Here is a 23,197-nt window from a genome sequence, read left to right as displayed (position 1 = left end):
CCCCCCCCCCCCCCGTCTTCTCGCGCTCCCTGCGAATAGTCCATAAATTTCAGCGATGTACCGCAAGGAAAGAACCAAAAAGGGAAGACGCCCAGGCGCACAGGAAGAGTAGAGATGACATATAAAGGAAGACTGAATAGGCATCCTTTCGGAAAACACGCGACCTCGCTATCACAATTGCATCCGAGATGCATTTCTCAGCTGTCATTTACACTACGCTTCTCTCTACGCGTACATGCACGCCCGTATGAAAAAATACACAGATGAAAGGACGCATACACAAAGAGGCCTTAAATGTTTCGATTTCATCTTCGAGATTTTCGAATTTTAGTCCTAACTATTAATTCATTTCTATTAAAAAAAACGGTTGAACGTGCGCGTGACACTTTTTATTGTATGCTTCTGCTTTTATCTGGCGAAAAAATAATTGGTCGGAATAGTTGGTCGCTTTGTGAATTTTTCTTTTTACACACTTGTCCTATTTTGTAATTTGTACCGCGAAATCCGAATCTGTGCGTAAAAATTCTGTGCATACAACGCGCGAAATATAAGAGAGATTTATAGATATATATTACAACCTAACGAGCCATTTATGCATTATATCTTTTGGTTGCAGGTGTGTATCTGAAAACAATGAACGCGATGCGAGCGAAATGCATAAAATACGAATCTACGGGAGACATGTATATACAAAGAAACAACGAGTACGACAAACACAATGTAAAACTGAATATAGTGCGCCGTTACATGCAGAACGCACGTTATAGCTCGCTATTTAAAAAATAAGCATGATGGAAAATGGTGCTCTGATGGCAAATAACTATCAGATGGATATAGGATTCAGATAAAAATGCACGGAACGTATAATTACTGTGTTTTACAAATCGATGCTGCTGCTATAAAAAGACTTTTAATCGCGGTATGTTGTCACTTTTATTTATCGACAATCGACATTGTTTTATTTATCATCAAACTTTATCGTATCTACGCTTTCCATTATATCAGCTTTTTCCAATAACTCTATTTATATTCACATATTAAGATAAAAGTTTATGATTTAAAAAAACAAGAGGCTGAAAAATATTACAAATTTATTATTTTTTATATATTTTCTTTTTTAATTATCTATAACCTATCTGTAAAATTACGTTATATATTTGTTTGCAATTGATTAATAAAAACAAATAAGTACACAGCGTAATAAAACGAAAAAAGTAATCAATGCACGCAGGCTTGTGTGCGCGCGCGGCGAGGTTCGATCAAAATGAAACAGCATTTACGCGGTGCAATTTTACTGGCAAAAATTGTCGCGACGCTGCATCGCCAATCGTGCGTTGCCTCAAAAACGAAAAGGACCTCCTCTCCGATATTGAGGAGGATATCGTATCCACCAAGATTCGGTATCCGGGAGTACTTTATCATCCGAGTAACTGTAGCGAGCGCGCACACTCGTGCGGATAACGCGACCCTTGGAGAAAATGCAGCCCCCGCAGTGCGAGCGAGCGGGAGATACGCGAGACGCATCACACACACACACACACATACATACAAACGAATAAGGATAGAGGTATATAGCAGCCGCGTTACTTCCGTTTCTCGAGCCGTTCCGTTTTATTTCGTCCCTCGGCTACTCTCCTCTCTCCGCATCCGCCATAAAACTGACTCCCTCTCCTCTTCCTTCCCTTCCTGCCCCTCTCGTCGGCGGAACAAAAGTTGGTTTTAGCACTTACCCGCGTAGCGTTCCTCGCACATAGAGTGTTCGAAAAGTAGGAAAAGGAGAGAAGGGGGCGCGAGAGGTTGATTTGATTTGGCTCGACCCCGGAATTAGAAACCATGCGCCTTGAATGTTAATGACTAGCCACAATGGTTACCGTCGAACCCAGAGCATGGAGAATTGTCACTGTAAATTTGTCCCAGCCATGTTATCAGTATTTGTAGGCGTTGAGATTTATGTAAACGGCGCCAAGTCAAATATTTGCACACTACATAACATAGTCATCACGCAGTCAGGAAACTTGCTGGAAATTAAAACGTAAAAAATATATATATATATATATATATAGGTTTTAATTATAATATTTAATTATTTGCGGTCGGAGCATGCTGAGCGCTGAAAAGGATTTCGCGAATTCAGCTCGCCATCTGACACCGCGAAGCGTTAATTAATAATATTTTTAACTAAATATTTTTAAAGATTGCCGTGCATCGGTCAAAAGTTCGGTGTCATATAATATACATATTCGTTAAATTCAAAATACATATATATGGGTATTTTTGCTGGATGAGCAGATCGAATTTAACGATCCTGTCTATCACGGTGGATGCTCGAGTTTTTGAGTTCGCGAAACTAGATCAGATTTTTCCAGCGTTCATCTCGCGTCGATAATGAATCCAGACCCATCCCACTTTTTTCCAACATAAAGAATCGTCGGGGTTAATTAAAACGCCGGGCGACGGCGTCGCCGGTAATTTACGGAGACTAGATGCCGTGAAAAAGGCCACGTCGCGCCACGACGTTTTGCGCGTTCCAAAAGTTATTTATTTTGTCATGTTTTCCCAGTTATAGCGGACAATGATGACGAAAGACTTCGACCAAAGTCATATCTCTGCAAATTGCAAACTAGCGCGATAATCGCCCACGCGATCGCGATAAAACTAAACGACCCGCGTTATTACACGGAAAAAAAGAATTAGCTGCCGTAGCTAAAAACTGCGCGTGATAACTAGATTTCAGTCGTAATATATGGACAGCGAACATCTTAGCTGTGACACCTATTTATTAGGTGCAACAGCGAACATCTTAGCTGTGATACCTATTTATTAGATGCAACAGCAAACCGTTTTGCTGCAGTTTAGAAATTTATTTTGCAAACCATGATTAGCTATAGTAGCGAAAATTTTTTTTTCCGTGTATTAACCCGGAAACACCTCTCGTGCGTGTGGGCTCTCCTTCTCGTCCAGGAAATTTGTTAGATCTACCATGATACGGAGAATTCGGCGAGAAGGGCGGAGATACAGGCTCTACTAACGGAGGAAAGCCTAAAAAGAGGATCGGCAAGGAAAAGAGCAAATACTACGAAAAGCAAAGAAAATCCGAGATTGAGACAGCGGAAGCGGAAACCATTAATGGTGATGCGGTAGGCGCGACTGGAGTGGTTGGCGAACGAGCAGGGGGATTCAGTGGGACGTAAATGGAGGATGAAAGTGCGGGAGAGAAAAAGAGGAGAAATAAAAAGTCACGCGAGAGAGGAGAGCCGGCGCGGCCATGCGGGCTGGCGTTTCGCAGGACGAAAAGAGAAGAAGATGACAAGAGCAGAAGGAGAAAGAGAAGAGGGAGGAGGATCGCTATTGTGAATTCGTAACGGAGCCCTCTTCTTCATCCCCCCTTTCCAGCGTTACTTCCGCGTTTCCTCTCTCGTCGACCCTTCCGAGTGACGAGCGTGTCGCCGGTAAAGCCCGACCGACGTGGCCAGGTCGAGCGCATTTACCGGATTTTAAACCCATTTTCATTAGAACGCGTCCAAAGTAGGAAATCGAGGGCGGGTTTTCCAACCGACTCTATCGGCTCGCGCGACGTGACTTCGTCGTCGATCAAACGGCAGACTACGTGCAACAACAACGCGAGTCTATATATGTCCTACTTCTGCGGCAACATGCCGATAGCCTAGACAATAGCCGTTCACCGTCGTGCAATTATTTACCCTGAGGACAGCTATACCTAGGTGGTATATACGCACAATGCCATTGTCTCTCGTCTACGTGGATCGTCGTCCACGCACACATACGTATACATATGCGCACACAAGCAAACAGGTATGCACACAAACGCATCAGTTTATGCAGGCGAGAATAGCTATGCGTGTTTCATACATCTATTATCAAACATATGTATACTGTATTATAAAAGAACGATTGCGAACGCTTGGTGGTAATTATCCAAAAAAAGTCATTAATCATGAGAGAGACCGGTCACGATTGTTTAAACAATTCAGATTGCATTGTCCTCATTGGTCTTCAATTCCTTTTAATAGAAAAGATTCGAATGGAAACTGATTTCGATCGCTTTCCTGAAAGCAAAATCGAAGGATTTATTCTTTTGCATGCGAAATTATTTTTCTTAATAGCTCTGCCACCAAATAGCGAGCGATTTAATTTCACAATAAAAAAAGAAAAATTATGCATAAGTCCATGAATGAAAGAAGGTTCATTAAATAGCCAATACTTCATTTTAAAGAATACTCCATCCATTTTTTTTTTTTTGTATGAAAATAGAAATAAATTTGTTTTTATTTTGCATGAGTTATAGAGTTAATTTAAAAATGTATATATTCCGTGTTTTTAAATTGATTTAATTAAATATTTGTGCCCCCGCTAAAATTCGCTCAGTTCGCGAAAATACGTATCGATTCGATTGACCTGCCTACTGCGCCAACTTTATAACGCGGACTCGATTAAAATTTATCGACAGCGACCGCAACCGCGGCGGCGGTATGAAAAAAAAGTTGATCTCGCCTAAACCAGCGATACGTGGTGGATGGCTGGCGATCGCTCGGCCGGCCTATCCATCGCGTTACCGTTTCGGCGAAGTCGTAAAGTCGAATCGAAATTTACCGACGCGGCTCGTATAAGCGATATAAATTCGTCTCGACCTATGAAACGCACGCGATCGTCGTCGAAATTCTGCGGCTATTTATTATCGTCGATTTCATAGATCGTTCTATGAACTCGACAAGTCGATCGATCGCACACTTCGATCACGAGATCGAACATTCGACGATTGACGCAATTTCCCTTCGTGATTTTACATTGTGTCAATTTGACATGTAAATTAATGCGTGATATTCGATTCGCTTAAAAGCTCCTGTAAAATCTCATTAAGATTTTACAAGCGTAAGAAAAAAAAATTGTGGATTCCAGAATCGACGAAAAAAAAAAAAAGTTAATGTTCCGACAAAGATCTGTAAATTGCTGCTACTCGTTCAAGCGAACATGCGCGGGGACACTACCGAGAACAAAAGTGTTTTATACGACGTCATTAAAACTAAAGAGACGGGAACCCAGCGAGACGGTTGATTATCATCATCGTAAACGGAGATAAGCGTGGTACCGAGCGGCAATAGTAATAATGGTAGTTTGGGGGAAACAAAAGGAAGAGAATTAAAAGCGAGGACGTTTCCAGGTAGTTCCAAGGTAATATTTTCTATGGAAAATGAAAAACGGAGCGTCGGTGGGACATATAGCTCAATAAAACGAGCGAAAAAAGTAGGCAACGAGAAATGGCTGCGAAAACAGCGGTAACTGCAGCAACGGCATGGCCACAAAGAGCCAATCTACGTACGTTTCCATTTGGTAGATCGTGGAACGGACGGGAAACGACCTAAGCGAACTTTCTCGATCGCGAGCAGCCGAATGTGTGTGACCGAGAAAGCTCTTCCTACCCCACGGTGACTCGGAATCCGCGCGACTCGGCATCGATGAAAAGAAAAAAAAAAAAGAAAAAAAAAGAACCTGCAAACTGCATTTTTGTGCAAGAACACTATTTCGCCCGGAATGTGTTACGCGAGCGAAAGTTTGCAACTATCCGGTAACCGGCGCCCGGTCCCATTTACGCGCTAACTACGCCTGGAACTTGTAATTATCCGTGTCAGTTTTACGATAGCGGATTTAAGTGGACAAGAGACAGCAATGGCGAGAGAGTAGGAGCGAGGAAAAGGGAGAAGACGGGAGGGATGCGCTTCGGACTTAATGACTTCCGCCGCCTTAAAACTTTGCTGTCACCGATGTATCGCGACGCGCCAATCCCGTGTAATTTTCTCAGTAAAGCAATATATCGTCTTCTTACGCTTCTCGATTAATGAGACGCTCACTGATGTTAATGCAGCGATTGTGCGTAGCAAGAAATGTCGAATGCGCGAGTATCATGTGTAGGACTTCACGCGATTTGCTTATCCTCTTCCGAGGTCGCTTATGTAAGATAACTTTTACTTTACGTAGTATTCTGTGAGTAACTCCGCTTTATGTAAATGATGTATTTCTATTATTGTCTTTTCTATAAGAATGATTATAAAAATTTCCATAAACGTAGTAAAAATATTATTAAATTCAAAATATATGACATATTAATCTATCTTTTAATTTGTAAATTTAATATATATGTGTGCACTTTATTTTACAAACATGTATAATCTTAAAAAATAAAAGAATTATCCCAAAATTATGTTTTTAATACTGCAAAATTAATAAAAATAATATTTTTCAAAAAAAAATAATAGTTAATTAATATAATTCTAATAATAGTTAAAACATCTTAGTTTATAAATTTTTTACGCCCTATATACGTTCTAAAGTCGATTAGGAACCAAACGGAGAAAATATATTATCTACAATATACTCTGTTAAAACTAACAATAAGATTTATAAAAAACTTTTCTTCACGCAATTAGAACGACGCGCAAAATCTCAAAGCTCCAATAATATTACAGCTAATAACGATCATTAAACGACGGCAACCCTTTGCCCTCTTTAAAATTCCTTGATTACCCAGTGCTTCGATAGATCCTATAGAATCGACCTGTCGATATGCTTAGTGGTACGTACGAGCACGTTCTAGAAGCATGCGCGCCTCTCAGAATCTCGGAGAAAGGAGGGTTTAAATCTCCTTTCGAGAGCATAGAATGCCGTGCCATTTGTGAGAATAAGAAAGATGAAAGTCAGCGTCGTATATTGTCCTCGGCTAATAAACCGTCGCGTACTAACTCACAGAGTAGAGCATGAAAATATCGCGTCACGAACGACGAAAAAAGATCCGGTCGCGAGATCACGCTCGATAGATCGTACGATAAATGAGCGCGTTGTGCGAACGTACAAAAATAAATCGGGTTCGACGACAAAGTAATCTGGCTTTAGCCGGCGATTCGAATTAGCAATGGCCTGTCGGGCGATCACGTGCCAGAAGAGTTGCGATAAGTCAATTTTTCGAGATCTCCCGATGCTCGCTGAATTCGTCACGTCGAGCCGAGACCAATCAAGATCTCCTTTAGTAGAAATCATAATTCACTTCCGTGAAAGTCGACGAGGAAAGATCCGAATCTCAATTCGAAAGCACGCGCGTAACTTTTTCAAACCACGGGTTCACCAATGTTTCATCATTCCGCGTCTTTTACGATTCTTCAGTTATCTCGCGCACATCTCTCTCCTCGTCTTTTAATTAATTTACGACTTTTTCTCACTATTTAACGTCCAATTATACACTTATATTTTTTTATATATAAATGTAGTACATTATTGTCGACTATTTAAAAAAAAATTAAAAGTAATATTAATTATATTAGCATCTACTTTCTCTCTCTCTTTTTCTCCAATAAAAATATTACTGTTAACTTATAAAATAAAAAGATTATTGTTTAACCTGAATAAAAATCGATGCGATAGGAACGACTAAACCGATGATCGTGACGCTAACCTTTTACGCCACCTAATACCACCAATTGCATTAAATGTCATTAGTCCACAACTGCGCATCAAGCGATAATAGTTTCTAGCAGATACTGCAGCTATACTATTATCAGCAGATTGTGAAAGAGAAATAAAATCAACGAATAAAATCAACCAACAAATGCATATTTATAATATAATTACATATCGGAAAAAACTAATGTTTTTGCCATAAATATATAAAAAAATGCAATATAAAACAACAACTAACAGAAGCGAATATAAAAAATTGATATTTAAAGCATTGATTAAAAATCATTCAGAGATGCAAAATTGCGTAAGTCAAATTGTAATTAAACGCCGCGCTGCGTCACTGACAAAAAAATGGAAGAAAAATAAGGAATCGTAAAATCTTTTCTTGAAGAAAATATCATAAAAGAATCAGTGTTTAATTTATTTCGCCACGCGTGTGCGACGATAAATTATAAATGATAAGACAACGCGCGGCATAATTGCGTAGTTCACTAAACGTGTCGCCGGTAATTATTAATACATCGCGGTGTTTCATCTTCGTCGATGATTACGATCATGAGTAAATGCATGATACACAGTAAAGGTAAAGGTTAACATGAAACCGCTTGCAATGAGAAATCAGCGTTCCAGCCAAGCAAACGTTCATGAGTATCAAATTTGCCATTTAATCGAGTAAAAGCCTGAATAAAAAAAAAAATAAAAGTTTCGTAGAATCAGAGAAGATTAACTTTATTCTTTGCTATCCCTCGGATGTCCTCCTCGAGTTCGCGACTAAAATGAATATAAGACTAGAGAGAGTGAATCAAGTTTTAAATTAAAAACTCACCTTTTTATTCTCATTAATTTCACTTTACTTCGCTAATAAGTATCCTAGTGCGAACCGAGAGGCAATTATTTTTAATTATTACACATTTTTCTCTTTTGGGAAAATTTTTCTAACTTCTACATATGACTCATTTCGCAATTTCATGCATTCGTTATAAAAAAAAAAAAAAAACATGCATTCAACCATGAAGTTGAATATATAACCGGAATAAAACACACAAAAATATATTTGTCCCAGTTTGAGTTCAAAGTAGTTATCTTTGTATACAAATCTCATAAAAGTCGTACGAACATTGCATTTTTTTATAAAGTATTCTGTTTTATTACGTTATGGTTATGCTTCGACGTAAAGTCGACGAGAATAAAATTTTATTTCCGCGACCATTGTGTATTTTTAATCATCAGACCCCTGCTCGAAATCGCAACGTTCGATGAATGATTTAAACTAAAGACAATAGCCATTGTAATTTTTCGTTCATATTTACAGTGACTTTGTCACGTGGATTACGAGCTTAATGATATTACAATAAGCGTGATGGATTTTCACGATTCACATAATAAACGTACATTTATCACCAATGTTTTTCTGATTACTTGGATAAACATTTGATCAATTTAATATGCGACCCCTTCCTCTCTATATTATATTCACAGTTAAAATTGCAAAACGTAGGGGAATAACACACTTCGCGGTTCATAATATCATAAACGACAAATGTCCAATGCAGATGATGTTATAATTAAACACAATTTCAAATTCCGCAATTAAGCTTTAATTTAGTTTAATATATTGATCGGAAAATGTGATATCGCATATTCTGTCTCTGTATGGATTAATAACGTAATATATTAATGAAACATTATAATTTGGCACACCGACGCGTAGTTAACTTTTTCTCTTTTTAATTAATCGGAGAGTCGGTTTCGTATTTTATATTATTGAAATATCAAATTGCTTTATTAATATTTGTACATTGATTTATGTTTCTCTAAAGCAATGTAATATGTTGCTTAATGACATGTTTCATCGGAATATTAATAAAACAAATAATTTATGTAGTATAAATAAGCGTATATTAAATTACGTGTATTGCTCAGCCGCTTTTAGATTTCATCTTTTTGACAGGAGAAAATAATTTACCTGAAGAGGTAAAAGCAATACATTGTAGTTTCCTCCCTCTACCTGCATAACGCATACATGTGCGCTGAGTAATAATTTCGTTCACAAGTGCCGCGCACAATGCGCCAGCTGAATCGCGTCGTGCTCATTATCGCCAGAAAAAAAAAAAATAAATGGGACTGCTGATAATAATGCCGCATTATCTTGGAACGAACAATAGAGCATGCGAGTGAGTGATGTATAGCGCGCGATGTAAAATTTAAACTTCCGGAAGGGGGCGGGGAAAGGTGGCACGACACACGAAGAGAGAACGGAGTGAATTCGCATTCCGTCTACGTTCGTCATTTCATTTCTCTCGCCTATTCTGTGCCAATTCCTCTTTCTCGCTCGATCATACGCGAATTCAAAAAGTTTGAAACATTTAGGAATCAATTTAAGATAATAACAGCCGCACCCTCTCGTCCCCTTCCCCTCCGCCGTCCCCTAACCGTAAGTGTCGTCGATCGCGTTTGCGTAGGAAAATCTAGAAGGAAGATTTATACGGCTATCACGCACATGCACACTCTTTGCGATATAAGTTTCGTCGAGAGCGGCGTAAAAATAGGGATGACATTTATGTACACAACGCCGTGCGCGGTTGATCGGGATAAGGATAGGCAATAGCAATCTCGTTATGTATAGTACCAGATTGTAAGAGATCGGATCGAACGTGATCGCTCGCGCAAGCCGGAACCTGCAAACTAGGTCGCGATCGATCTCTCCTTGTTCTTCGAAATCGGGCTTGATCGCGCGCGGGCGCGCTTCTTCATCCATTATAAGAACCCATATAAATTATGGCAATAGAGATCCGCGAGTGTATTATAAATGAGTGCCCATTATACCGAAAGATGTAGTCGGTCGGAGCAACGGCCGAGTCAATACCCTGCATTTAAAATTCCTCCCGTCTCGAAGGTGGAAAAATTCCATGTATAAATGGTATCGTTTTAAAATTTTATTTCTTTAATAAAAATGTAGGAAATTTTTTCGTCGAAAAAATAGTTCGAAAAAACAGACGAAATTCATTAAGCGATTATCCTTAATTCGGTGCATTCATCGCATTACTGATCGTTTGCATCATAGACTTTTTTTGCAAATATCTCGCGACGCGCTTTCATCTCGAGCTGCGTTCAATCATGCTTAACTTCCTGTTAGCTCAAGCCAACGTTTCGTGACTTCCTTGATAAGCTTGACAAGTCCCTGCGCCTTGAAAAATGTTAGAAATCTTATAGCAGGATAAACGATCTTAACTAAACGAAAACCCATACTATATATACTGTAATAGTGGAATTTAATAGGAAAATATATATGCCAAACATATTTTCATGTAATTATTAAATAACCTTTTAAATAAAAATTTAACAATTTTTGAATATTTTTGCGATATTAGTTAATATTTTATTCAATTCTCAAAGAGGCTATTGCTAAAAATCCAGGCTATATACACTGTAATAGTCGAATTTAATAAAAAATATATATATCACATACATTCTTATGTAATTAATAAATAACTTTTTTAAATAAAAATTTAAAAATTTAGGAATATTTTTGCGATGTCGATATTTTGTTCAAATCTAAAAGAGCTTATCGCCAGAAAAAAAATATACATGATAATTTTGAAACTATTCTGAAACGTCAAATCCCTACAGTAATTAAATGAATAATTTTTGAAATAAAAAATATATTTGTGGAATTCTGTCCTGGATTTTAAATTTCACTCAACGTCATAATGGCGTACTATCGATCGGCGACGTGTTCTAGAATTAAAAGCCTCTATTAACCCAATTAATTACCATTATCGTATGGCTGCCGATAATGGCGCATCGAAAGGAGAAATCTTCGTATATGTCCTTATAAGAGTACTTCGCGTCTAAACGATTATTCCATTTAAATGGACAGGATCTAAGCGTAATGCAAAGCAAATAGATCTGATTGTGAAAGAAAAACGAGCAGCCCTTATTGATTACGGCGTCAATCATGATAGTAAGCTGCACTTGCATGTTATGCGCTCGTCTCCATATCCCGAGCCTATCCGGTATTCCTTATCAATAACGTATACGGATGCATAGCTAACTTTCCGCTTCCTGTGAGATAAGGAAAGTAACTATCTCTCATAAGAATTAAAATTCTATTTCTTATATGCATATAAAACGCATTGTAGGATTGATATTGATATCAAAAATTTTTTTTTTCAATATATTGTTACGAATATAAAAGTTGTATTCAAAATATAAAAAATGGTATATCGTTGTACTAATTAATTGTATCCAATCAAACGATATCTCTACTTATTCTCATTTCTGACAAAAAAAAAGTTGATTCTAAATCATGATGCGTTTCAAGAGCTTGTTCGAGAATTAAATGGTGCCCTTCGGAAATGGTTAACGCTCATCGATTTGCAATGACAAAAGTTTAACGGTCTGGAATTGAATCCATCCGAGGAGAAAGATCGAAGAAAAAAAAAAGGAAACGCAGACTGAATTCGAAGATACCGAGACGCTCGTAGTAGATAGAAAATTGGATTTCAGCTACTAAGAACGAATGGACCAACGACGAACAGGCCATCGGACTATAAGTCCTTTTTTTCGATCGTATAGCTTTCCCTTTACCTCCATCATTTCGAAAAATTATCTTCTTCGCATAAATAGATGCAATATGTTATAAACTGTAAAAAGCTGTAAATTAATAAATCAACGATACTTTGATAATTATACAAAGAAAATATCTAAATTAAATGTAATTAAATACATATTAATTACATAGTAAATACATATAGTAAATAAAATATAGAATAAATAAAAATCAAATTTTTAATAATTAATATTGCGAATGTTATCTAGATGAATATATCGTATTTTTTACACCAGATGTGAACATTTACAAGAATGTGAATAGACACAAATGGGATCTTCGTAATGCAATATCTCCCTAAATGATAGGAATACATAAATGTAAATATTTGCATGCTCCAGAAGCTAAATGATAAGCTAGTACCTAGTGATTTTGATCATTAAACGTATTGCAATAACGCGAGCAATATATGTATAAGCGGAACGCCGTCCAAGCGAAACGAAATCTTTTTAATAATAAAAATCGATACGTCTCTTGAATAAGCACGTAGTATAGTCTCGAAACAGATGTCGCGGTCGAATGCGATAACATTTTTGTTACGGATCGAAATACACGCGTAACCATCTGTATAATCTAGTTTGCTAAGCCACGTAACGTGACAGTCCACAATCGATTTAAGTATATCGACGATAGAGCTATTGTTTCTCTCTCTCTCTCTCCCAAATATTCTAGACTATTTTATTCGCTACTTATAATTCAATAGTACCAAGATTTAATCGAACAAAGCAATAGTGCAAAATGTCGCGCCGCGATACGAACCGCAAGCAATAACCATTGATTACTGTACTTTGCTAATTATAAAGTTCAACCGCGCAGTTCTACGAACAGGCGTTTGCAGGCGTGCAATCAACCGCACACGCATGCGGCGATAATATTGCGAAGCGATATAATTTCTGGACGCGTATCATGTCACGCCTGGGGAAGCGCTGGACCGATAATAAGGATATTGGTAACAGCCCAACGGGAAGCGGACAATGATCATTAGAGCCGAGCGCGGTCCGTGAAGAGGTATTCATCATGACTACTCGTCTACGTATAACAAGGTCGTCGACCTATCGCGTTGTTTCCTTGCATTTTCCTTGACTATTGTCTTTATCGAATTTTACCCAGCCAAATATGTACGATGTTTCACGCTTATGATTGTTTTCGATCCTAAAGAATAGAGATTCACAAAACTTGTATTTAGAATAAACAATTGCCATAGCTTCAGCAAAAAGAATTTAATTCTATTGACCCTGAATCGATTACAATATTATTTCTTGTATTCACTGCCAATACTAATAAATGGATTTTTTGACTATTAATTTTAAGTAAATTTTTATCTACTTATATATCTCTTAGTTAGATAGACAATAAAAGTAAAATGTTCCTTTAATAATATCTGCATAATATCTATTTTTTTTATTTTTATGAGTAATTGTCGTTGCTTATTGCACGTTGTAAAGAAATGTTCTTTATCTGAAAGATATTTAATTTTCACTAAAGGAAAAATGTTAAGAAACGTAAAATGAGTTTGTATGAGTCAGTACGTGCACGAGCTTCGATGTTCGGAAAGAGAAAAACATATTGCTTCTGTAATCTAAAGATATTTTTCTTGGCAAAATATAGCTATATTTGATTTATTATGATTAAATTCAATCCGAATTAGAATTTACAAAAGAATAATGTTTCTGCTCTTGTTCTCTCTCTCTCGCCAATTATAATTATTATAATAATTATTACAATCACTAGAGAAATAAAATATTGATACTAATATTTTTGCGTATTCAAATTGTCATAATATAAAGTCTTCTCTCTTTTTGAAAATATTTGAATAAGATTACAATATAAATTGGATTACGTTAAATATCTTGAAATTCTCTTATCTGGCAAACTTTATTTTTCGAAAAAATTCTGATTTATCCAACTATTCTGTTCGCGACGATTTAAATATTTTTCAATACGTATTTGCGTCGAGGATTTTTCCCGAGAAATATTGTACATTGACTAGTTTCTCATAAAAGGTAAGCTCGATCGCGTGAAAAAAATGCCATTGATACGGATCATATTCTGAATAAGTAGCAACAATTGTGCACGCGATTCCTTGTGTGATACATTCGCGGTACTAGGATAACAGGGCATCAATTATAAGCAGATAATATAAAACAGTAAATTCATATGTATGATGATTACATGTAATTAATGTGTACAATCGTCATGCAAATTTAAAAAATAGAATACATCGTGTAAAACGTACTAGATTGTACTGACTGTCAGTCAAAGATTAAATTTACATATACATATAAAAACTAATTAACTCTTTATAAAGCGGATAAGCGCTTCCTAAGTGCTGAATTAGAACAATAAAATTTCTTTAGGCGTAAATACATGTGAGAATTAACATATCATTAAGAAGAAACATAAGTAAATGTCTAAATATTTAATATTATAATTATCTAATTAAAAAAAAACTGTAATACATGACGCGCGAGCCTCTCTAGAAAAAAAAAAAGATAAATACACATAATTGAATCGAAAAGTTACCGCTTGTTTAATTCAAACCATTGATTGCAAAGATATTTCTATAGCCAATGTGGTCGATAACCCAGTTATATAAAGTAAGGTAAAGAATGACAACACCATCTAATACGCGCGACTCGGAAGCTAATCGATATACTTAACAGTCAGAACACCAAGTATAAGTATAGGTCACGCACCTACAATCTATCAAAGCTTTATCGACGCCCAAAATATGTAATTTAATTCTCCAGCTGCTAAAAATAATGCGTATAAAGATTTCAATGATAAATAATTGTTTGCCTTAAATATTCTTTTACTTAGTTTTAAAACCAATATCTAAAATATGATAATAAAAAATTTTCTTCTTTGATTTATTTTATTATATATTATAGTAAAAAAATATGCTATTTAGAATAAAAAGAAAATGTATCTTTTGTTTCACAAAGAAGACGTTCTTCGGAAAACCCCAGGATAGTTCATTGACATTCTTTTCGAGTCTATATGTATATAAAATGTCAGAAGTTCTCAGTAAAAGCAAAAGATGTGGCGCAGGTACACGCGCGATACTGCCACCGAGAGAATTGAATGGAAGAGAGACGAAGAAGTGTGTAGCAAAGAGCAGAGCAGCAGAGAGAAAGAGAACAAGTAAGTAAGAACCAAACCGACCTGTCTGAGTCAACCGGTCTAACCACATGTTTGCCTGCGAGTCGCTATGCAACCGGATGGGGTTCGCTCAGAACCGTAAGCAATCTCCGTTAAGCCGCATTTACACCAAACAACAAATCGATCGATCTTCGCGCAGAGCGACGTTTATCCGCTCTGTGATCGATACCGCAGACAAAGAGAGACCCTCAACATGCCAGTACACCCGCATTTGCAAACGCCCGGTGTGGTCCCTAATTTAATCCTTTGCGTTACCCAACTTTTCGGACACCGCCAAAGACACGCAACTACAGGGGTGAGAGCGGACGTAATCCGTAAAATACAGGCCTTCGGGAATGTGGCACAAACCCCGTCCCCCAAACGGCAGATAAATGGAAAGCGTGACCGCGAACGGGAGTACGTATCACGTAACAAATGCTATAAGTTGCCATACGTATGAATGATGCTTAAAGCTGTAGCGGTGCTCTCTTTTTCTCTCTCTTTTTCGTATATCGCATTCATCAATATAGAAGAAAATTCAATGAGAACAGCTATATATAATTTTCCGTCATCATTATCTGAGATAGATTTATTGGTGATTAGATTTATTCTAAGAGATTGTTTGATTAACGATTTTTATAATGGGGTCTAATTTCTAATATATCAAATATGTTAAAATACTGTATTATATTGTATATAAAAATACAAGATGTTTCTCCCCCTTCCCTTTTCCTCATTAAATTCTTTTAAACCAGAAATCTTTTTTTTGTCAGTTTTAATTCGAATATTTCTCTAAAAAAATATCAAGACAATTAAAAACCTTTAAAATAATGCTGTAGAAGAAAAAAAAATAGATAATAAAATAATATTTTTTAATTAATTTCAAATTCATTTTAATTTAAGGCGAGATTTAGAGAGTTTCATAGATATATATTAATATATTTGGAAAATTGGAACACATATATATACAATTAATAAAAATGATGATTTCCTCGCTAAGAAAGAAAATTGATAAAAGAATCTGCAATTTAAAATACGCACATACACAAAAAATGCACTTAATGACAAGCATCCTATATATTAAAATACTGATATATACAATAAATATGTATAATAATAAATAAATAATAAATCTTCTATATTTGTTTTCCCTATAAGTTACGAGTAAGAATAAAATTCTACCAACTTTCGCAATATTTATATAAGTAGATTATAAAGAGGAGAGAAACATCTGCTTTCTTATATAATCACAGTATAAAAAAATAGGATTATTATTATAACAAAAATGTGTAATAATCGTGGAATCATTATCAACTTTCATACAACAGCTGGAGAACGCGTTAAAGAAAAGTAAAAGTACGATTTCCTTAATAATATATTTGAATCGATATATGCCATGAGACCAGTGATACCTTCAACTTTATGAGTTGGCATTTTTAAGCGAAAAAGGTCTCGCTGGTAATTTAAGTATTAACTATGTCCTTTGACAAGCCACAGTTGTAACTTGTTTATCTATCAAACTATATATTATTATTCTAACAATTATTATTTCAATTTGTGCAGAAACGTACATTAATATTCCAGCTATACGTATATAAAAAAAAACTTAAAAATTTTATATTCCTACGTATGTGAAAAATATTGTTATTCTAAATATTCTTTAATATTACATTAGTAAGATTAGTACATTAATAATTGTATGCACATATGTATATTCGTTCTCTTAATGAGATATGAATGAAATGCAAACAAATTCGTACTCCTAATGATACATGAATGAAATGCAAACAAATGATTTAAAAAATTAAGATCGTGTATCAACAGTACATGTACGTTTCATTGAAAAAGAAGTGGTAAAATTTGCATTTGCAATATTCATGCATCATACGTAGACGGCGAATACTCCCGACTACAAAAGGCCATCGATGACATATTTACAGTGCATTGAGCACACAACATTTAAATTTTAGATGACCAGACAGCATACCGTTGTACTCGCACTCGCTGTGTCGTACGCTTCGGGTCGGATAGCTGTAATTCGCTGTATTTCTCCTGCCCCTTTCTCACACATACGCGCATACATACATACATGTAACCCCTCGAAGCGTCGTTTTTAAAATTCGATCGGATCCGGAATGGGGCCAGACATTTGCCCACTCGGATATCTCGCACAGCTTCGCTGCTCGCCCGAATATATTGCCCATGGATTATTGGAAGTCCGCGACGAATGATTGGTTACACAAAATTTGATTCACCTCACCGCCTTTTTTTCGTCCCACGCTGTCGATACCCGACATGTCTCAAAAAGAAGTGCATACGAAACTTTCGAAAATATAGTATCGGATGATTTTATATAGTCACAATATAATTTTTGTAACACCAATATTTTAAATCATTATTATAACATATATTTTTATATTATGTAGTATATCTCTAAGATGTTTCATAGTATAATAATATATTGATAATTTAATATATATATATATATAAATTTTTATATAAATTATCTCCATAAAATAATTTCCATAAATTAAAATCACGATTTTGGAAAAAAAATTATTTAATTTGTACGCGTTTTTATATGATTCATTATTTCATTATTTACGTTAAATCAAGGAAAGTTTCACGGAATGCATTTATACACACATACATATATACATAGATACGCAACCCGTCATCATTGTGCGCAAGGACGCTTTGCGAATCCGTGATCTGTAATTTGGAATCTATCTCGCATACCTCTACCACGTCTTAATCATTAGTCAAGACTCGCTTAACATGCAGGACGATCGTGACGAGAGACATTATCGTGCACGAATCATTAGGATGAAAAGCGGAAATGGTATAAACTCGGGGAAACTGAAGATGCCCAAGGGAAGAGAACGGGGGAAGGAGGGGGTTGGAGGTAATAGTTCAGCGCAGCTGTATCGGGACAAACTATTACGAGCAGGTAGACACATATGTAACTAAGCCGCATTGTGAACGAAAAGAGGAGGAAAATGAAGTTGTTGCTTCCTACATGGGAATTCGCTTTGAAATTTTCACTAACACTGCGCGACTATATATTTCGAATTTCTAGTGCATGAAGAAAACGTTCGATGAAGAAAACAACATTCTTGACAGATTTCCATATTTTTCCACTTGACGGAATTGTATCGCGAATAACAGCAATTGACAATTGTATGACAAAACTTAGATATTATTTATCAACGTATATATTATTCTAACATTTTCATTGGTTATGTTTTATTATTGGAAAAAAAGCGAATTAATCCTAAAATGTCTGATTTTTATCATTTTTATCAAAACTGCTACTGGCTCTTTCTCTCTCTCTAATTTAGTAATTAACTTCAAATATCAAAAATTAAAGCAAAGGCACTTTAGTAATTATTTCCTAAATTTAGAAATTTTGGAAATAAATTTTTGAGTTCAGGTACTTTTAACTTTAAATTCATTCCTGCGAAAATTCTAATTATCTTTATTCTCTCTATTACTTTATCTACTCCTCCCCTTCTCTCTCTCTCTCTCTCTCTCTCTCACACAAAGTCGAATAGATTTATCACATATATAACTAGTTTCGTGTCAAATCCCGATTTCGATCGTAACGAAACTATAATAAAAACAATAATAAAAAGTATATGTCCTATTCTTTGCAGCACGAAGAAAGCGGGATGTATATATACATATATAGCGGTGAATTCGTAGAATATATTTCAATCTAGAACGGCGGCCAACCGGAGATTTAATTAAAGATGCATTGCGCTCCGTTTCTAAAGTTGAATGAAGCTCAGCGGCACGAACTTGGGACTCGCCCTTGATTACATCCTATCGCGTTAGATATCTACATTTTATTTTCCCCACGGAGCGTGTATATCGCGGCTGCGATATCAATTAAACTTTTTCTGCCCTTGCGTTTGCCCTTCGAATATCACCCTGTGAATCCGGCCGATGAATCCGTAGGCGAAGCACGAACTTTGTTTTTATCTCGCTTCGCGGTTACGCTTCCTACTTTTGCCGCGAATTAATTGCAATCGACTGACCAGCAGTTATTTCCGGGATTATCACAATGAACTTTCAAAAGAGCGCCCTCGCCGTACGTAATTGAGAAAATTTAGCCACGCTTTTATCATCCACCTTTATCGTTATATAGCGCATCCAGGTGCCCCACGTGTTTCCTCTAGTCCACTTAGATTAATTAAACGCTTTGTATATATTAAATGCCGCTCAAATAAATATGCAGCTGTTGGGAATCGCCGCGCGATTGTATTTGTATTGTGTTCGCGTGACGTTTTTCACGCGAACGCACTTACAATTAATCCTAAAGAACATGTAGTCGCGCCGGACGATTACGAGCTACACATAATATCAAGATTTGGATAGATTTATTTATTAAAAGATACGATATTTTTTATGTAAAGTTCGATGTAACCGATATTTATCAGCATAATATATATATATATATACATGAAAAAAAGAAAGATAATGCTTCCTTATCATTAATGCAGCATAAATGTCGATATAAAATATAAATGCACAGGAAATTCGGGTTTATTCTATTTAGTCGTTTTCGTTATAGCAAAGTATATAGTACTATATACGAATATCAACCTCGATGGTTCATGAACGTACTGACAAGAAGCAAAGTTCGAGTATATTGGTCGTTAGAACTGTTTCACGACTTTCTTTACGATCGTATTCGAGGCTATTCGGATTTTTTCACACACTACACAAACATCTTTATTTGAATCTTATACGTTTGCATTTTTGCGACAAGAAATATGTAATCGGAAATGAGATTTTCAATAAACATGATTTTTTGATTTAGAAGCAAGTGCATTCGTTGAAAAAAACGATAAACAAATGTACGCGAATAATGGAATATTAATCTTTAGAGTGAAAGCATCAATTCAATGCAACTTCGTGTAAAAGCTTCGAAAAAAAATACAGAATAAAGGAAAAGCAAAATCTAAAATTAATTGTTTCGCCATTTGTTTTGATTTCTAGTAAAAACTTAATTAATAAAGATAAATAAGATTTTTTTAAATAAAGGCAAAAGAGAGTGAAAAAGTTTAAACGCATCCAACACCAACCGCTGAGGTGATTTACGTTTCTTCGAACCACGTTTTTTTACAAGCGATAAATTTAAACGAAAAACAGGGAACAACGACGCACAAATAATACTACGTTGCACATCTGCTATGCCATATGTATCCAATAGAAACACGTTATCGATACATAGATCTTGCCAATAATAGCATTGAGAAAATTATCGATTATGAAAATTTTCGTAATATATTCACTATTAACGCATAACCACATTCTATCGGGTTTCATAAATTCGTTCGAAGTTTCCCGTCACGTTTATTTAATCGTTTATATTAGAGCTAAAGATGTGCATGACGTATTTGCAATTTTTTAGGACATACGTGATCTGTATTTATATATTATCAATCAAAAATAATATTTCAAAGTGAAATAAACAATTTTCGACAACAATATTTTGTTGTATAATTATCACTTAATGCCATTAAATATTAATCTAACCCAACGTTTCTTAAGCTACGTATTCGATAAACTTGTCAACTTGCGATAATTATTTATAATTTATTATAATATAAACACGATATTTTACAGTAACAATAGCAAAATATAAAATAATAATTTTTTTTAAATTATTACTTATATATTCATCAATATTATATGTATTATAAAAATTATTAATTGAAATATATTTTTATATTGCAAATTATTTAATTATTTTCTGTTGCATAATGTATGATCACTCACAATTAAAATTACACATAATTCGTGTCTTTTCTCTACTAAAATTCTATTTTTTATGTAAAGTTCGATGTAACCGATATTTATCAGCATAATATATATATATATATACATGAAAAAAAGAAAGATAATGCTTCCTTATCATTAATGCAGCATAAATGTCGATATAAAATATAAATGCACAGGAAATTCGGGTTTATTCTATTTAGTCGTTTTCGTTATAGCAAAGTATATAGTACTATATACGAATATCAACCTCGATGGTTCATGAACGTACTGACAAGAAGCAAAGTTCGAGTATATTGGTCGTTAGAACTGTTTCACGACTTTCTTTACGATCGTATTCGAGGCTATTCGGATTTTTTCACACACTACACAAACATCTTTATTTGAATCTTATACGTTTGCATTTTTGCGACAAGAAATATGTAATCGGAAATGAGATTTTCAATAAACATGATTTTTTGATTTAGAAGCAAGTGCATTCGTTGAAAAAAACGATAAACAAATGTACGCGAATAATGGAATATTAATCTTTAGAGTGAAAGCATCAATTCAATGCAACTTCGTGTAAAAGCTTCGAAAAAAAATACAGAATAAAGGAAAAGCAAAATCTAAAATTAATTGTTTCGCCATTTGTTTTGATTTCTAGTAAAAACTTAATTAATAAAGATAAATAAGATTTTTTTAAATAAAGGCAAAAGAGAGTGAAAAAGTTTAAACGCATCCAACACCAACCGCTGAGGTGATTTACGTTTCTTCGAACCACGTTTTTTTACAAGCGATAAATTTAAACGAAAAACAGGGAACAACGACGCACAAATAATACTACGTTGCACATCTGCTATGCCATATGTATCCAATAGAAACACGTTATCGATACATAGATCTTGCCAATAATAGCATTGAGAAAATTATCGATTATGAAAATTTTCGTAATATATTCACTATTAACGCATAACCACATTCTATCGGGTTTCATAAATTCGTTCGAAGTTTCCCGTCACGTTTATTTAATCGTTTATATTAGAGCTAAAGATGTGCATGACGTATTTGCAATTTTTTAGGACATACGTGATCTGTATTTATATTTTATCAATCAAAAATAATATTTCAAAGTGAAATAAACAATTTTCGACAACAATATTTTGTTGTATAATTATCACTTAATGCCATTAAATATTAATCTAACCCAACGTTTCTTAAGCTACGTATTCGATAAACTTGTCAACTTGCGATAATTATTTATAATTTATTATAATATAAACACGATATTTTACAGTAACAATAGCAAAATATAAAATAATAATTTTTTTTAAATTATTACTTATATATTCATCAATATTATATGTATTATAAAAATTATTAATTGAAATATATTTTTATATTGCAAATTATTTAATTATTTTCTGTTGCATAATGTATGATCACTCACAATTAAAATTACACATAATTCGTGTCTTTTCTCTACTAAAATTCTAAAAAAAATATCCTATAAATTATACTACTCATATATTGTTCATGATTTGAGCATAAGAAACGTTGTTTTAATTCCTGTAATTTATATATACAAACACTTGCATAATGCTAAAAACACTCGAGGTAAATCCACTTTCGAACGACATGTTCAAAAAGTTAGGGACTTCAAAGTCGAAAATATAGGGACTTTCGAGTCCTCTTTACGAATATCTCTCCACGATATTTTTCAACGCAGATTTGACGCGGCTCTCGAATACTCTCTGTCCATCTCGTTCGAGGATCATTGGATTTCCATCTCGTTCAAGGATTGTTCGAATGAGATGTCAAATCGCGGAACGCATAATCTATTTTCTATTCGCGAATGAACCACTTGTGACACCCGTGTACGATAACGCGTTATGCGCGACCTACATAAACAGGTGTGCTCGTGGCTTTGCATGCTTGCGATGCAAAATTGCAGCAACACGAACACGACATAAGGGTTGATCGTACGTAGGTTGCGTTTTCAGACCGCGACAAGTTGACTTTCGCCACAGCTTTCGCCTTTGATCCCAGAGCTACTCGATCATGGAAATAATCTTATGCATTTTCTTCAGTTAGATAATAAAAGAATTGTGTCGCACATCGATATACTTTCACATGATCGTAAAAGATCGTAATACATGCTTCCGAATTATTTTAATGACAATTAAAAATATATATTTTATATTTAAAAAA

The 23,197-nt window shown here is 35.1% G+C and overlaps 1 protein-coding gene across 2 annotated transcripts in view; it reads right to left on the bottom strand.

The window, feature by feature from the left end:
- LOC115239201 (putative polypeptide N-acetylgalactosaminyltransferase 9) overlaps positions 1 to 23,197 on the bottom strand; it is a 241,688-nt gene that overhangs the window by 217,870 nt on the left and 621 nt on the right. The window contains exon 2 of one of the 2 annotated variants that reach the window (XM_029813585.1): positions 21,841 to 21,842. The exons of the other annotated variant lie outside the window; for it this stretch is intronic. The gene's annotated coding sequence lies outside the window, so the exon portion shown is untranslated. The remainder of the gene's footprint in view (positions 1 to 21,840; positions 21,843 to 23,197) is intronic. 2 annotated transcript variants of the gene reach the window in all.

The sequence above is a fragment of the Formica exsecta genome, unplaced genomic scaffold (genome assembly GCF_003651465.1).
Source record: "Formica exsecta isolate Colony F162 unplaced genomic scaffold, ASM365146v1 scaffold365, whole genome shotgun sequence".
Lineage (NCBI taxonomy): Eukaryota > Metazoa > Arthropoda > Insecta > Hymenoptera > Formicidae > Formica > Formica exsecta.
The sequence above is the reverse complement of the archived record's forward strand: the minus strand, read 5'-3'. Positions and strand labels throughout refer to the sequence as shown.